General features: G+C 41.7%; 1 protein-coding gene across 2 annotated transcripts in view; it reads right to left on the bottom strand.

Moving 5' to 3' along the window:
• Positions 1 to 7,060, bottom strand: part of klhdc8a (kelch domain containing 8A) — a 90,912-nt gene extending 83,852 nt beyond the window's left edge. For both annotated transcript variants that reach the window (XM_085272957.1, XM_085272954.1), the window contains exon 1: positions 6,929 to 7,060. The gene's annotated coding sequence lies outside the window, so the exon portion shown is untranslated. The remainder of the gene's footprint in view (positions 1 to 6,928) is intronic.
• Positions 7,061 to 17,941: the final 10,881 nt, after the last annotated feature.

Genomic DNA, 17,941 nt, shown 5'->3' with positions numbered 1-17,941 from the left:
AACCGAACAGAAAAAGAAACAGAGACCTGGAAGTGAGAGAAAATGTGTGCTGTGAGCTTTACAATATGATGTAGGTACCATGATATTGCTGTGAACACTCCTGAAAACCAACTGATGGAGTCTGGATAATTAGGCTGATGCTGCAACAAGAGTGCAGACCACTGGCTGCTTAGCACCAGTTTTATCATCTGTCAGGTCCACATTTCTAAAACTGACCAGATCAAACACATGAGGTAGAAGATGTTGTTGATTACTGTAGCACAATTTTGAAGAGGGCAAAAGTGCTTTCTGTTTTCATACTTACAAAGGCTTATCAGTACAGACGTGTACAGAGTAATGCTTATGAGAGTAAGTTAACAGGTTTATTTTGCAATACTAGCACCCCCCGCTTTGTTTGAGAGATAGGGACCATACAAACTAGGGTTAGGGTATCGTCACTGATTTCTAGAATCAATTTGATTCCGATTCACAAGGTCCCGAATCGATTCGATCCACGATTCCATTCGATTCAATTTTAATCGGGGAAATTTTGCCTCAGACAGTCAGAAATATTATAATTCAGATCATGCATCAGTACATTTCCATATTTTTGTATCTATAAAAAGAAAGCTGACACTTGTGAGACTTTATCAAAGGTGTGAGCATCACAGCAGATGCCTTTGTGTCAAAGTAGCTGAGGATAAAACACAGAAAAACATTAAGATGATTTTCCTGGCCTGGGATTTTATAAAAATATTCTGCAGTACATCAAAAACGAAAGAAAACCATTAATCAGCATATGAACATTACCTGATGCTGCTGAGGTGAAGCAGAGCAAAGTTTTATTAGAGACACAGCTAAGTGTTTTGCAATTCTGCATGATTTTAAAAAGTTTTCATTTGTTCCGTATTGAACGGCAGAAATGAGGCTTTCTTTTCGGAAGTAAGTAAAAGGGAAAAAAACATCGGCCGACAGCGCTGTAAACAACGGTAGACTTGTGCATAATAAGTAAGGGAATAATGCTGAAAACAGATTTTTAGATGGGAGACTGTTCTTGAAGTACACTGAGAGAGAGAGAGAGACAGCGAGCTCTGCATGAAGTGTGATTTTATCGTGGTGGAAGCAAAACAGCGAAAGTCAGAGGGAATTCATGACGATGTTTATGTGAAGCGTAGTTTGGATCTTCTTTTGCTGCTGGTTCAATCAATATTGTTTGGAGAGAGATCAAACCTGCAGCTTCAGAATCAGCGCAAAAAGGACGTAAACACAAAGCGCAGACCCGCCGACGCATCAGAATCAGCGAGCTGTCGGCTTCCGTGCTGTCGGGTGAGAAAGGCCACATCTCAGTAATTCTGATGCGTCGGCGGGTCCGCGCTTTGTGTTTACGTCTTTGTGCAGGATCAGTGTACCTGCTCTTATTTACTGTTTTAGCTGTTTGGTGGTTGTTGAAATTTTGTGAGGTTTAACCTGAGATTCTGGCGTTTTGGGCAAAAATTAATTTATATTTAAAAATCTATTCAGGATTTTAATGAATCGATATCACGTTATCCCAGCTAGAATCGATTTTGATCGATAAATCGATAATCAAAACCCACCCCTAATACAAACCGACACTACCATCATTATGCTATCATTTGTTGTATTTTACACACCATTCTAATCTGACATTGCATTCAGTGCTCAATTGAACTGCCAAATGTACAATTATATATAGATGTGGCATTTATATAAAATATTTGTGTATGCCATATAGATGTTGGCCCTTGACCGTGTTTGTGTAAAGTTGGTCAGATGAAGACTGGTCCACAGCGAACATACCCATATGGAAAAGAAATAGTAAAAACTTATAAAGGACTTGCATATGTGGCCTACTTCATATAGTGACTCATATAAGGCTTATATGATTTACTCATGAAAGTGGCCACTTTCTCATTACTTTCATATATTGTTTTAGGAAGTATCCAAAGCATACAAGTTTCATTTATATAAATTTTCAAGGGATCTTACATCTGTTTTCACTCTTGTATGCTTTTCATACAAGTTTCACACAAGACAGATACAAACTTTATAAGATTTATATATATCTTTTCCACATACATACATATAGTCATTATGGATGATACTCTTAATTGTCTCTTATGTCCTAATTCAAGTACTTTAGCATGCAAATTGTGGAAATGTGATGAACTGTGTGTCAGAAGTTTTGGGAAAGTCTCTCTTCTAATTCAACATGATGATACACACATATACAACACCAGGTCATATTGGTGTAGAAGAAGACGACTGGTTGGCTCAGAGACTTTGGGTTAACTCTATCCAAACCCTGTGTGAGAAACTAACACCAAAAGCAAGCCAGGCCTTATTGTACAACGCCAGCACTGAATATTATGACTTAATTCCCGACAGCCCGGTTCCAAAAGGTAACAGGCTTTTTGCATGGCTTTTACAGTAATGCAGCTACATCGCTTAGTTGGAGTCTAGTGGAGAGGAGTGTAAGAAAGAAAAGTTTGTAAAGGTCTTGCACTGCTTTAAATAAAAGGCTAAAATGATGTAAAAAGTTGCAGAAGCCTTTATCAGGCTATAAAATGCTAAAAGACATTACAGTTATATTTTATGTTTCAGATGGGATCACAGTTGAACTCTTACGACTACTACTTCCTGCATTATTCATTGACATTTATTAAATTTATAGAAACATACACCACATAAGATTAAAATGCTAATAAAAGTTTGGCTGTGCTTAAAACTCCAACTAGTAAAAGTAAGTGGAGAATCCTAAGGCCTGCATGAGCTAGACAATGCTTATTCTGCAAAGCAGACGGTACGAGGCAGAGGAGTGTTTCTCCATGCAAAGACCAGAGTGAGCCCCAGGCAGAGCTTCACTTCTGGGGCCGTCTTGCTAACCGCCTGCCTTCATCCACTTTGATCACGGAAGCGAGCTGAGGAAATTCAGGGGAGCTCGACTTCAATCATCCAGCGGAGCTCTGTCTGTGAAGAGAGTCAGTGTAGTGTAGCATCATGCGCTGGGAGACTTTTGTATGGTAATTTGTTATGGAGGTGGTTGGGGAGGAAGAGGAAGGGTGTTTTTCAAAGAAACCCTTTGAAGTTTGCCAGAAGTGTACATGGATGCAAAGCGAGATTAGAATATACAGGAGTAATTGCTCTGGCCCAGGAAGAGATGAAACAATGAATAAATTCCTCAGTTATGACCTTCAAGTTTGAGTCAAACCGCTTTTGTTCCAATCTGACTTGAAAAAGTAATTTGACAGTTGAGACTCTTTTGCCTTTCCCTGTGAGGACTGATAGACAGCAGCCTGGGATCTGACGTCCTCCATTACACAGCAGCTGTCTGATTGTAGACACTTAGTCCTGACTTTGCGTGGAAAGATTCCTTACAAAGCAGCATGAGACCCTGACAGCAACTGTAGAATTACATGTAAACACGTAGTTTGTAGTGTATGTTCAAATACTAAACGCTGCAACCAATTTTTGTGGCCACTTGTGGAAATTTTGTTAGCTCACATATACTTACTTACAGATCCAGTGGACACTGAGCCAAGCTGTCATTCATGTCAGTTGTGCTTATAAGGCGATAAGTCGTGTTTTTATTTTTATTTTTATCTTTATAGAAATCCCTGAGTGATGCATACACATCCTTAGCAGAAAAACGTTCCACTCTGCACAACAGTTCACTGCTAACTTTGTTGATCAAAAACCATCATGATCATGTGTTCAGAGTACATCATAACTGGGTAATAGTAAAACAAAATGGGCTTCATCCTGAACTGGTCAGAACCAGTGAGCTAGAGCAAATGCAGAGACCAACATTCACTCGGTTATGACTCAGCAGCACACATGTATTCTCTTGGATGTAGAGTGAGCTGAGCGCTTACTTCCTCCCTTTTGCATTTCCTATTAGTAGTAGCTCTTAATCATATGGTTACACAATATATCAATCCTGTGAATCATGTGGTGACCACATGAATGTAGCGGATGACTTACAACAGAAAGGGATGTTACAGAAGAGGGACGTACATCAGAACACAGACAACGTAAAATATGAAAGGCACTGTTTGTTCTTCCACTTCTTCACAGTAAGCATTATATTTTTTGAGCCACTTGATGTAGATCTAATGGGAAAAGAAATTGTTTAGAAGCTTAAATGCTAATAGTCACTATAACTTTGCTGGCTGTGCACCAGAACGATTTAGCATGCCATAGAGAAAACACTTGCGAGTGTGGGGAGAACACCCCAACTCCCCAGAGAAAAGCCCGACCAGCTGCTGGATTCAAACCCAGAAGCTTCTGTGTACCACCTTATCCACTAAATATAGAACAGCAACAAAATAGCAACAGTGGAATGATCTGTTATATAATGGCTATATCGTTTATTCTGGATAACTAAGGGAGGACTTAGTGTCACCTGAGCCAACCGTATCAAAAAGAAGTGTTAAGTTTAGCGAGAGTTTGTCTCCAAAATCCAAACTGGGAGCTGGTTCCATAGAAGAGGGACCTGAAAGCTGAAGCCTCCGCCTCCCATTCTCATTTTACATACCCTGAGAACCAGCAGCAGTAAAGACGTAAACCAGCAGTCTGAGAGTGAAGTGCTCTCTTAAAGTGACATGGTACTATCAGGTCTTTAAGATAAGATGGGGGCTGATTACTCAAGACCTTCAAGACCAAAGCCAAGCTTTTTCATATTTTCTGGGTTTTAGACTTTGGTGGTAACAGAGTCATAGTCATAATTGTTCAGCATTTAAAAGCTGAACGGCCACATGTCTTCTTATCGATACTGGATGTGACCCAAGTGGCCTAAAAACAGGTATTTTACTTATTTAAAAAAGAAATCTTGTCCTAAATGGACAGTTGAATCCATTCAGCAGATAATACACAGCAATAATCTCACTTGGCGCGTATACCAGTGTCAATCAGAAGTATCTCTGAAAAGCTTACATATGTTCCCAGCATGCAGAAATGATCAAGGGTACCGTAAAATAACCAAGATGCTTCATCAAGCATCCTAATCAGCCCTGCAGCCATCTGTAAGTACACTCCACACTGAAATAGCTTGATGATGTGTTGTGCTGATGATTGCTTAGCATCTCTTGTTGTGTCCTGGTCTCTGTTTCCTAGAAATTGACAGTGGTAGTCAATATTCTACATTTCATGGTTTCATTTAATATGCATGGTGTAATCACATTCTCTGCTAATGCTGGAAAAGACAGGATAATTATGTAAAATATATTGGCCCGCTTCTGAAAGAGGTCCTCCAGCAGAGAAGAGTGCCTCACTGCAGCTGAATGAGATGCTATAAATTCACTGTGGTTGCCCAATTCAAATTTTAGGTCCCCTATCTGCCCACAAGAAGCGATGAATCACAAGTAAATCGCAAAATAGAAAGTGAACAGTGAAGTATCAGTGAGTGCTCTGCAGACTGGACACGGTGTACAGCTTGTCAACATTTTCTACCCTGAAAACATTTTTTAACTGACATGTTTTTGTGGCAAGAGCTCTGAAGTGAAGTATGCTGAAAGTTTGGTGCTTTGTCTCGATTCTACCAAGATCAGACCTTTTGTAACATTTCTGAAAAACTGTGAAATTAAATAAGAATAAATGATTCGTTGTATTGAATACCAACAAAAAATAAACACAGTTGTCCCATAGCCTGAAGTATAATAGACCTTTTTCACATCAAATAGTTTCACATGAGGTGGCATTAAAGGCACAGCCATCATTACTGATGTCAATATTGAAGGCAGCATTCCAGTTAGATGAGCCCTTTCCAGTCTTCTGTTGTATATTGTGCATGCTCGGTGACTGACACAGATTAATGGGACACTTAATGGAAGCCAGTCACTGTTAAGGTGATCCATTACACCTGAGCCTTTCCTGCTGTGACAAGTCTATTGAGTGGAACTTGAGTCAGGATTATGCTGTCAGACTGTATTTCTGTTGTTTCAGTACGAATTTGTTCTGCTACGCTCTCCGTTCTTCCGCATATGCATTTAATAAAACTAGGGGTAGGTTGGCAGAGTAGAAGTCCTTCAACATGCTCTAATACGAACCTGAGGATAAAGTAATTTCTTGCCTGATTATGATCCACGTTTATTGACAGGGTAGTGCAACAAGCTTTGCTTCATGGCTCAGTTACTAGAACAAAAATAGGCAGTGACCTTGCAGCAAAGAAAAAGCTCACTGGTCATCAGGTGTAGGCATTGTAAGCATTTTTTTGCATTCAGCAAACAACTGCAAATAGTTAAGGTCTAACTGATTACCCAGAAGTTGAGCATGGAACAATCGTGCAAGGCGATTGCAGAAGTTGTCTAGGCTATTTGGAGGTAACCTGTCCCCCACACAGTTACGGTCTGACTTGCACTGACTGTAATCCCTCTCAGACAGACTGGTGAAGGTTTGCAAGTTGGCTGCCAAGCGCCAATGTCATTTTGCAATTAAATTGCTGACATGCAGCAACTACATCACTATTGTGGAGGAATTCATAACTGCATGAAACAACATGTATCTGTTTCAGAGTCATGAGATTCTGGTTGAATTGTGAACGTAAATACTTAATATGAATTTCTGTGTAACAAACAACAGATGGCAACATGTTTGCAATTTTCACTACGTTGCCACAGTTGATTGTTGCATTATCACCAGCAGATTGCATTTAATTGCCAACCTGACCCCATTAATCATAGTCTGATAGCAGACTGAATCTGTCCTATTGCCTTTTTACCTCTGTGTAGATCAGGGGTGCTCACACTTTTTCCGCATGTGAGCTACTTATAAAATGACCAAGTCAAAATGATCTACCCACTACAAAAATCCAAAACATATACTTATTTATAAATATATTGAGGATTCTTTATATCTACAATGTATATACATGCATAACCGCAATATCCAATATTTCACAACACAATTAACTATGTAAATTTTTTGTCATTACCTGAGTTTACTCTGATGACTTGCACTGAATTGAATCAGCCAGGGATGCATAGTCCGGACAGTAGCTGCTGACGGCAGGTTTAAGAGAAAAAACCGAGAGCTAAAAATTGGAGTTAACTCGCTGACTAGCTTGTCAGTTTTACTACACTTCGCGCTGCTGTTTGCGCATGCGCAGCGACCTAAGCGTCAGAAAAAATCTGCTGTCATCTGACTGGCTTCCCTGTATCAATCAAGTGACGGGATGGATGATAGGCTGGCATCTATTTTTTTTAATGCCATGCGATCTACCAATACTACCTTTGCGATCGACTGGTCGATCGCGATCGACGTATTGAGCACCCCTGGTGTAGATGCACCAAAGTTGCTTTGAACACAACTATAAAGGATCTCCAGGCAGTCCTTCATTTCTGTCATGGAGTTTTTCCTTAGTAATATAGTCCTGCTAATATTCTTTGTTACCTCTTCAGTGGCCCTTGTATATATTTAAGTTGACTGAGGGGGTAGGGACAAATAAGTATATACTTCTGCCTTCTCCTTTTCAAACAAATAATGGAAAGATATTTTGTAATGATTGTGAAGGCACATGTTTGAAATGTTTGAAATAAAAATGAACTGAACTGAAAGTTTGCCACTTGTGCTTTGCTTTTTAGGTATCTTTTGTATTGAGTTAGTCCTTAGTTTTCTATTGGTGGGAGTTGTTGCTTTAATTTAAAAGTACAGAAACTTTGTTTATTTTGTTATGATTTATTTTCTAGTTTTGTTTGTCAGATTTCCTTCTGTATTAATTCTTATCCAGTCCGTAGTTTTCTGATGACTTTGAGGTTTTATCTCATTAGTTCCCTTTGCATTTTCATTTTATTCCTTCAGTCTCGTCTCTGTGTTTATCTCTCGTCTTTGCCGACCTCTGTCCTCCCCGGGTTAAGCCAATCTTGTTTATTCCTTCGTATTTCCTGTTATATTTTGTTTGTTTGTTCTGTATCTTGACTTCCCCCTGCTCCTTATCTAGATTGTTTTTAGCTGTGTGTAGTCCCCCAGCTGTTTCTTCTCTCTCATCAACTCATATGCAGATATATTGTCTCAGTCTTCTGTTCCCTAGTTCTGTTTTCCCTGTGATTCCTGGACATGTATTACTAGTCTTCTCTTGATATTTGCATTCCCTAATATTCCTGGACATCTCAGCAATAAATGCTCGCCTTGAGTTTGACTTTGTTCTTCTGTGTCCTCTTGGGTATGCAAAATAAAAATCTCCACATTTCTCCAACTGTCTTTGAAACAACTGTTTCTAAGACAGTGACTGCATGTTGTATGAGGTTCCAATGATTTTGGTTGTGCCATGGTCTTCAAGCTACATTTTTCCTAGCATGATTGTAATATAAATGTCAACATAAAACTGCCCTGGTCCTTTCATTTGATTACTAACATTCTTTTGAAACACCTTATCCCTGAGACACATCAAAGACTGCAAGCTAGCCTTTGTTAAAACAGCCAGATGATTGAGCAAAAACCAACTGAGGCCATGAGGAAGCTAACCAAATGCGGGCCCCTCTCAGATTTAACCATGATCTTTATAATTAGGAAAAAAAACAATTAACCTGCTTAACATGAGGAAGAAGAGACGTCTGAATGGGTTAAAGTGATCGGAACCTTCAGTTAATGAGTATTTAAAGCTGACTGACAGATTATTCCATAATAGGGCGTGAGTAAATCCTCCATGAGCTGCAACCTGACATCACTTCTAACAATAGCATGGAGATACCTCACCTGAAATAAAAAAAATTACATCCCATACCTCACTCACATGCTCAACTCATTTATTTTTGTCTTCTCATTTCTTGATTCATTCATGGTTCATGTGTTGCATTCATTGAACTTCAGCATTGAGCTAGCAATACTAAAGAGGAGCAAGCATAAACAGTGTAAAACAGAGACGTGGGCCGTAAGTTCAAATGCAACTTTTCAATCAGCTCATCAAATATCACCAAACACAAAGAGTTACTGTGGTTTGTGTCTTAGCAGCTAAATGTACAGCTGCTGTGTTTCTCAGAGACACAAAAGCTGTTAGAGTGTGATACCATTGGAGATGGAGAAAGATGTAGAGATTACAGGAGAGGAAGATGAGATATTATTTTCAAAGGTAAGAACTTCGTGGAAAGTGAAATCTTCTGAACTGGAAATGTTTATTTTACCTTCAAATTAGATATTGGATGCTGATTACATTCACTCACTGAGTGTTAGATTAGAAATTAGCTGAATAAGTCATGTAACATGTGCTTATATCTTGTTAAATTCAGTTGATTCGGTCCACAAATATCAGTGAATCTCAGAGCAGAGCTCTGACATAAGCCAGAGGATTATAGTTTGTTTAGAAAAGTCTGCTGGATTTATTTCTGAGTGAGTCCTTTGCCCTTTTTTTTAACATTATATATGATCTTGAGATCCCCCACTTCCCAAATCCTACTTTAACTAACTTTAGCCAGGCTACATGTATCTATAAAGGCATGAGTGAAACAACTGATGACCTTGCTTGGTACTTTTTTGTATTTCTTTTGAAATCTCCTCCCCTGTGGAACTAATAAAGGATTATCTTTTCTCTTGTTAGTTTGCAATGTTAGAGTAGTTGTAATGAGGTGGACTGCTTGCCAATACATTTGTTGATCAACAAAGATACATAGGGTCATGGATACAAAAAAATACATTAAATGAAAAAACAAGAAATGGCATGCCATCTATCATTCACACACGTCCATAATCGGGATGAACAGATGCTTTGGAGAGCAGCTTGGGGTTACTATCTCGCTGAAGGATTTTTGGCACACCAACGATTGAACCACCAACCTTCCTGTTTAGCAGATGACCTGCTCTACCTCCACAGCCACCCCCCAGACCCAGTGACATACCTGACAAACCAATACATAATCAATGGCATGTGTTCAAAAGCAGAAGTGTACCACAACAGAATCAGCCATGTCAATGGAGTGTAAACCTTCCTGTATCAATTACTGAGCAGGACAATGATTAATTCATCTAAACCTATAGAAACACCACGAAAAAGGTTGTCATGTAACTGAAAGAAATGCTGGTTAAAGTTCCAAATGAAGGTAGTTTGGCACTAAGCTATGACTGGACAATTTCTTTTTAGAGGTTTTCTTTAGGGGCATCGAGTCAGTGCATATTCCATCCATCCATCCATCCATCTTCATCCACTTTATCCGGAGCCGGGTCGCGGGGGCAGCAGCCTAAGCAAAGAGGCCCAGACCTCCCTCTCCCCAGCCACCTCCTCCAGCTCATCCGGGGGAACACCAAGGCGTTCCCAGGCCAGCCGAGAGATATAATCTTACCAGCGTGTCCTGGGTCTGCCCCGGGGCCTCCTCCCGGTGGGACATGCCTGGAACACCTCACCCAGGAGGCGCCCAGGGGGCATCCTTGTCAGATGCCCGAACCACCTCAGCTGGCTCCTTTCGATGTGGAGCAGCAGCTGCTCTACTCTGAGCCCCTCCCGGATGGCCGAACTTCTCACCCTATCTCTAAGGGAGAGGCCAGCCACCCTTCGGAGGAAGCTCATTTCCGCCGCTTGTATCCGCGATCTCGTTCTTTCGGTCACTACCCACAGCTCGTGGCCATAGGTGAGGGTAGGGACGTAGATCGACCGGTAAATTGAGAGCTTCGCTTTTACACTCAGCTCCCTCTTCACCACGACGGACCGGTGCAGCGTCTGCATTACTGCAGCTGCAGCCCCAATCCGTCTGTCGATCTCCGGCTCCCTTCTCCCATCACTCGCGAACAAGACCCCGAGATACTTGAACTCCTCCACTTGGGGCAGGAACTCATCCCCGACCCGGAGTGGGCACTCCACCCTTTTCCGGCTGAGAACCATGGCCTCAGATTTGGAGGTGCTGATCCTCATTCCCGCTGCTTCACACTCGGCTGCGAACCGTTCCAGTGCGAGCTGGAGGCCCTCACCCGATGAAGCCAACAGAACCACATCATCTGCAAAAATCAGAGATGAGATTCTGAGGCCACCGAAGCGAAAGCCCTCCGCCACTTGGCTGCGCCTAGAAATCCTGTCCATAAAAATTATGAACAGAACCGGAGACAAAGGGCAGCCCTGGCGGAGCCCATCACCCACCGGGAACGAGTCCGACTTATTGCCGGCAATGCGAACCAAGCTCTTGCAACGGTTGTATAGGGATTGAATGGCCCGTAGCAATGGGCCAGACACCCCATACTCCCGCAACACCTCCCACAGGACACCCCGAGGGACACGGTCGAATGCCTTCTCCAAGTCCACAAAACACATGTAGACTGGTTGGGCAAACTCCCATGCACCCTCAAATATCCTCGAGAGGATAAAGAGCTGGTCCAGTGTTCCGCGACCAGGACGAAAACCGCATTGTTCCTCCTGTATCCGAGGTTCGACTAGCGGACGAACTCTCCTTTCCAGCACCCTGGCATAGACTTTCCCAGGGAGGCTGAGGAGTGTGATCCCCCTGTAGTTGGAACACAGTGCATATTGGCTACCATAATGTTTTAATTATTTGTTTTGTTCTCATGGATGTGTCTGAATACGACATTAGCCATGACCTGTAAATCAGGAGAAGAAGCTGTCAGTATAACACCCATGCTGCCATGGCGGCTTCATTCTTTCAAACTTGATGCAAAAACAGAAGTGACTGAAGCTATAGAAGGTGGTTAGAGTTTTAACAGCAGCTAACCTTGACTGTGTTTTCAAGTGCGTCTCAGATTGTCCCCTTTAAGAAATTCGAAGTCAGTCTTTCAACTCTGTTGTGTTCATGCACCGTTGAGTTAAAATTGTAAATGGATGGATGGTAGCTTTCCTACTCTACTTAAGCATTCAGACTGCTTTGATGTGGAAGTGTGGAAACAAAAAGGATTCTACAGAGAAGATGTATCCTAATTTATTGCTCAGAGGCTTTAAATTGTTGAGAGCAGAATGCATTAAAGATTGGCATCACCCGGGTTTATCGACCTTTCTGGTTGTCTCTGTAGACAACAATGAGTAGGTTCAACCCAATACCATTACAACTTAAAGGCTGGCAAAATTTTATATCAGTGTTCATTTGCATCGTTAATCAACAATAAAGCAAAAAAACAAAACAAAAAAACTGGTATAATGTGTTCTTATGTCCGCAACATGGCAAATTTGACAGACTTTCTAAGATTTTTTTTAATCCACTGTTAATGTTTGTGTTTCTCATGACAGAATTTGACACTGTTTTATTGGATTTTACTACACAAGCTGTGAGAATCCAAATTACATTAAAAATGGCAGTTTTTCGCAAAACAGATGTTAAACATCTAGAGTGAGGTTTTAACTAGCAGATTTCTTTAGTTGGATATAAAAGTGCTTCAATATTGGCTTCTTGATGGAAGAAATCATTTTGAGATTTTTAGGTTTTACAATAAGAATGAGGGCATCCATGTTCACAACTCTCAATTTAAAACCAACCAATGCCTCAACATATCTCGACAGAAAAACTCAAATGTTCGATTTTTGGAGGGAATTCTACTTAACACCCTTCTGTGAAGTTGACCGATGTGAGCTTCATATAACTGAGGGAGCAAAAATAAATATTAATTATATATGAAATACGCACTGACTGTTAAATGTCTTTTTGTCAAAATCGCGCTCACCCTTGTCTTGAAAAAGCTGCAAATATGACTGATCAGAGTATTTGTCATGTCTCTAAATCATGAAAAGGCAAGACACAGTGACTATCACAACAGACAAAAGTAATGGGATGTCTGAACCCAGCATAAAATATCCAATGATTATGCTGTTTTCTATCATTTTGGTACCATTTTTCACTCTTATATCTTTTTTCATTTGATCTCTGTTGTGAAATAAATCCAACATAACCTTTGTTTACTTTCGTGCCATAATCATCTTATAAAAAGAACTTCTGTTTTCTTTCCACTGCTGGATATTTCATTTTGAAATATCCGTTGTGTAGATCAGGAATGCTGCCTTACCCTGCACTGGTGGATGCTGCTGTAATCCTCAGGATGCTGAGCAGAGCCCATCATGGGATTTCACGCCTCCTTCCCTCAGCTCCTCATTTCCTCACCTTCTCCTTCACTCACCCCCTCTCTCTATTCACGACTCCCCCGACCTTCCTACCCAGAGTGCTTCTTCCTCCCCATTTCCATTGGAAAGTAGCTGTGATGAGCTTTAGCTTGTTGAGGGTCAAGCTAATCACTAAAACAAGTAAACAAGTGGAAAGGTGAACAGAGAGCAGCGCAATCAATAGTGGGTCCTTGGTTGATTGGTGTGGTCATAATGAGTGCATGCACACACAAACACACGTACACAAGGAGGTGATAGAGGTCAATGTGAACCAGACAATGAGGAGGTGGGATCAGCGTTAAATGGCGGTTGCTTGACACTAACAAACAAACCGGAATCTCTCAAAGTAGGTCTGCACCTCCTGTGACCTCAATTTTTCATTTCCCCAGCCGGCACACACATGCATGAGCACCGACCTGACTGCACACAGATGAGCATTTGTTACTCTTGCTGTTTTCCAGACACCCAACTTGAGCACACCTACACGCACACACAGTTATTAGCAGTTTCTCTCCATTAGGGAATACAGATGCTACTGCAGTGCATTTTGGCTACTTTACTTGATCAGTTAATGGCACTAATTTCCTAGAAAGAGTCTCCACCTGGCTTCCATGCCACTCCATCAGCGTCTGATTAAAAGCTGAGCGTCAACACCAGCGCTTTGGTGATCTGCAGCTCTCGTGTGTAAAACTCTGAATATTTGAAGAAGCATCTGAAACAGAAGGTTTGCCTCATTGCAGCAGCTTTTTAACACCAGACTCCTGGCAACCATTACAGTTATGGTTGGGGTACAAGTAATGCAGGCCTACATCCAAATGGATGGATGGTTGGATGAAAACAAGTGAGCAAGAAACTCTGATTCATTGTTCTTGGCCATTGATCAGCAACCTGTCATGGGCTAGGTTTAGGATTTGGCCACATGCTAAGTAAATATTGAAGTTATTACTTTCAAAATAAAGTGATGCTGCCACCTGCTGCCCTCCATTCAAATGGATGGCTGGATGGATGGATGAATCACGTGTTCATTCAAAAGGAAGCATTGGGGTACAAGTGATGCTGCCACCTGCTGCCCTCCATCCAAACCGATGGGTGGATTGATGGATAGATGGCTCACCCGTTCATTCAACAGAAACCTGTCAAGTGTTAGGGATGGGTTTTGGTTTACAGTTTGTTAAATTAAAAACCATACCCCTAACCCTAGATGGGCCATTGAGAGATTCAACAAGTTCAGAGATGTAAAACGGCTGAAAGGACGACCGTGAGAGATTCTTGTCACAGAGCGTTGCAGAAATGGGTGGGGGTGGCTCAGAGCCATAACTTCACCCTTTTTTAAATAAAGCCTCTGGTGTGTCTCACCTGCATACGAGGCTGCTTTTTCAAGGTCACCTCGCAACAAATCGGAGCATCATCATTACTTTTGTCGGCCCTCTGTCGTTCCCATAGCAACCCTGCTGAGCTGACAGATGAGAGGCGCGGGAGTGGGCCTCCCACATAGTTGGAAAAAGACACACAAACATGCACATGAAGGCATTAAGACAAATGCACATACGCAAGCCCACATGCCTGCATAATTACGTCTGGGGAAACATACGCTGCATTGTTTAAAATAAACCAGGCATCAGAGGCGAGGTGTTGGAGTGAGATTGCCGTACACAAATAGGCCATTACGGCAAAAGTGGAACACAAGGAGTCTCCTATGAAAAACAGAGCGTTCTCTCTCAGCTCCACTCTCTCCACCGCTCTCTCTGTGGGCAGGCCGTGTGCGCCTCGATGCTCGTTATCAGAACAAACAGAGATGAGGGTGGAAGAATGGGGGACACGCCATGTACCAGAGAGGGAGGATGAAAGAGTGAAAAACGAGCCAAAGTCAACACCAGGCATGAGGGAAACGCCGGGGAGTAGTTTCTATCGGCACCCACCTACTTCCAGAGGGAGCTTTACCATTTTAACGCATAAAAGGCATCGCCACAACACGCCAAACAGTCGGCCTATGAGAAAAAAAAAATTAATTTAACTTGATATCAGATGTACATTACCCTGAGGGGACTAAGAAATAAAAAGGAATGAGAGACCATCTGACAGCTGCAATAGGCTTGTAATGAATAAGGCATTGCATCAGAACTGGAAAGAGGGTGAAATCTCCTTCTTGTCAGCTTGCTGCAATACAAGGGATGTATCATTACCAACTCTGTCTTTTTATGTCCTTGGAAGTGTGAATCCACAGTGTAACGAGTGGTGAAACATCCCAATAAATCTAGCAGGCACAGAGCTGAGAGAATCAGCACAATAAAATCCAAATATCAGCTTTGTCCCCGGGCTGAGGGCTTAGGGAGGTTTTGGTGTTTAGAAAAGGCAATCACGATCGGATTTCTGCACACATGTACGTGTATTCAAAAAAGAATGTGTCTTTAAAGAATCAGAGTTTGGGCTTGCAACAAAGCGGAACAATGAATGCCATTTTTAATGCAAAACTGATATTATTTTCAGTTCTGAATGTGACACCATTGCAGAAGCTTCTTAAAGCTGTGTGCAGATTTAAATAGAGCCCTAAAATGCTAGTGTTTAGTAGGTTAGTTTCCTACTTCCCCATTTTAGCCCTGTTAAACAGAACTAGTATAATGAAGCTTCTGACTAAGTTCAATAAGGAGGATCTATAACTCCTCAGCCCCCTTTCCTGGTTGTTCAGCTGTTAGTCTGTTCCTTGCAATCACTTCCACTTTCCCACGCTGTCGACCTCAGTGCTGACATCATTGCTCTGCTCCAATCATCATCTTGCTTATCTTCTTTGAGCCAATCAGCCTCAATCCTGTGTACTTTAAATCTCACTGGTCTTCTCTCATTCTGCCTTTCAGACTCGCATTCATGCAACCTCCCTCCTCAACATCTCTGCTACACCCTGGTCACTTGGAGCTCCATCCAAACCTCCATCTTCATCAGCACCAGCACCAGCCTCTAGACTCCCAGGGGTTCCATCCCAAATCCCATCACTGTTGAGATTCTGTTCTGCCATGATTGGTCATCGGAGTCTAATCACCAAACAGTTCAGCTCTATTCTGTGTGTTACTAAGTTATGTTCAGTTCTTCCAAGAAGTGTCCTGCATCATTATTTATGTCGACTGTATTTGGTTATAGAGACTTATAAAGTTCAAGTTTGGTAATTGTGCTAGATAAAAAGTGTTCACCAATTTTATGTATTCTGAAAGCAACATGAGAACAGGAGATCCTGACTCTGATGACACCCTGACTTTGTCTAAGCACCAGGAGTGTCGGCTAAATCGTGTTCAGTTGCTGCTAAAGTATTTTAGTCTGGGTCACCAGCTGGCAATGCTGGTCCTGCTGGAAATAGATGGAATTAAGTGCAACGTTTTCCAATTAATTCTCTGCTTTATGAAGCTCATATTACTCCTCACATTCAAAACTTTGCATCATGCAAATGAGAAAAGCAATCACCAAGTCATTTTATGCTGTGCTAATTCAATTCAATTCAGTTCAATTTTCTTTATATAGCGCCAAATCACAACAGTCGCCTCAATGAGGTGGTATTCTAATAAATATCTATGTAAATATATACAGTATGTGCTATATATGTTAAGATATAACATGAACACAAATACAATCAGTGTGTCTTTGTTTTGTCAAAGAAGAGGGTGTGGAGCAGTGTGCACCAACAGCCTTCAATTTGTGCATTTCAGTCACGTTTTGATTAAATCTCCCTCCATGACTCCAGACAACTTTAGTTTTTGACCTTCAGCTTCACAGATGAAGAACGATTTGCAGTCCAATGTCTTATCCTCGGCTGGAAACGGGCCCCTGCCATGCTGTGATACAGTCACCCATCAAGCTCCCTTATCTCCCAGGGGAAACACCCTCTGTCCTGATGTCTGGATATCTACGTAGCAACACTGTCTGCTCCAAATCCCAAGTGGCTGACAAAGCCTGCGGAGAACTGAGACGGCGGGACTGGAATCCAAATTCTGATAACGGTCAAAGAGCCTCGGGATTTGATAGACACACACAAACACGTACAGTTGATCAGAGGCTGGATAAAAGCAAGTTAATTACATCAATACAGAAGAGACATGGTTATTTTCATATTTGTTTACCTGAGTCACCACAACTTCAACTTCAACCCAGCGGATCTGTGTCAAAGTGACGATCTGATGTCTGAGGCAGTCGCAGTACTCCAAGCTGCCATTGGGTGTCTCTGCTCCACCAGTAACACCATCAGAATGTCAGTGCTGCTGAGGTTTTCTACTCCCCGGTCCTAATACGCCTGAGGAACAGGTGAATGGACTGCAAGTCCAATTTAAACGAGCAGCACTTGCTTTGATTTATTCTTCTTTTCTCTGTTTGTGTCTAGTCAGGTGCAAAAGTGTAAAAAGCAAAAGATCCCCAGTTTGATCATAGGAGGAGACGTAAATCCCTTGGTGGTCGAGTCAGGAAGGGTATCTGCTGCAAAAAACTTGCCAAATCAAATGTAGCCCTTCTGACAAAGTAGCATGCTTTCCTATCTTCAAGGCTCCTGATTGGTCCTTAATTCATTTCTCTAGAAGCCCCAAACACTTTTGCAACCTACTGTATGTGTTTTTGTACTTCTGCATTCATCTTACTTGGCTTATCTATTGCTAGGATGATGATATATGTTAGTAGATGTGGTTACTTTAAGTGAAAGATGTTGCATGTCATAGCAAAAGCTATATAGAACTGTTACATGAGTGTACGGCAGTTCTTTAAACATCTTACAGCTAACTGCTCCACTTTCTTTGCCCTACATCAGTGTCTTGGTTCATGCACAGTGCTCTCTCGAAAGATGCTCCAGGTTTTATAGAAAAGCATCATGCCCTTTGCCAACCAACGACCGCCAACCAGGGTATAGGTAGCTACCGGCTGGGCTGGTACTGGAGGATGTAGCAGCTAAGGTGCTGAATA

Source organism: Mchenga conophoros, linkage group LG5, assembly GCF_057382185.1.
Source record: "Mchenga conophoros isolate Kocher_MC1m ecotype Shallow Benthic linkage group LG5, M_conophoros_male_GT1.1, whole genome shotgun sequence".
In the NCBI taxonomy this organism is placed as follows: Eukaryota; Metazoa; Chordata; class Actinopteri; order Cichliformes; family Cichlidae; genus Mchenga; species Mchenga conophoros.
The sequence above is the reverse complement of the archived record's forward strand: the minus strand, read 5'-3'. Positions and strand labels throughout refer to the sequence as shown.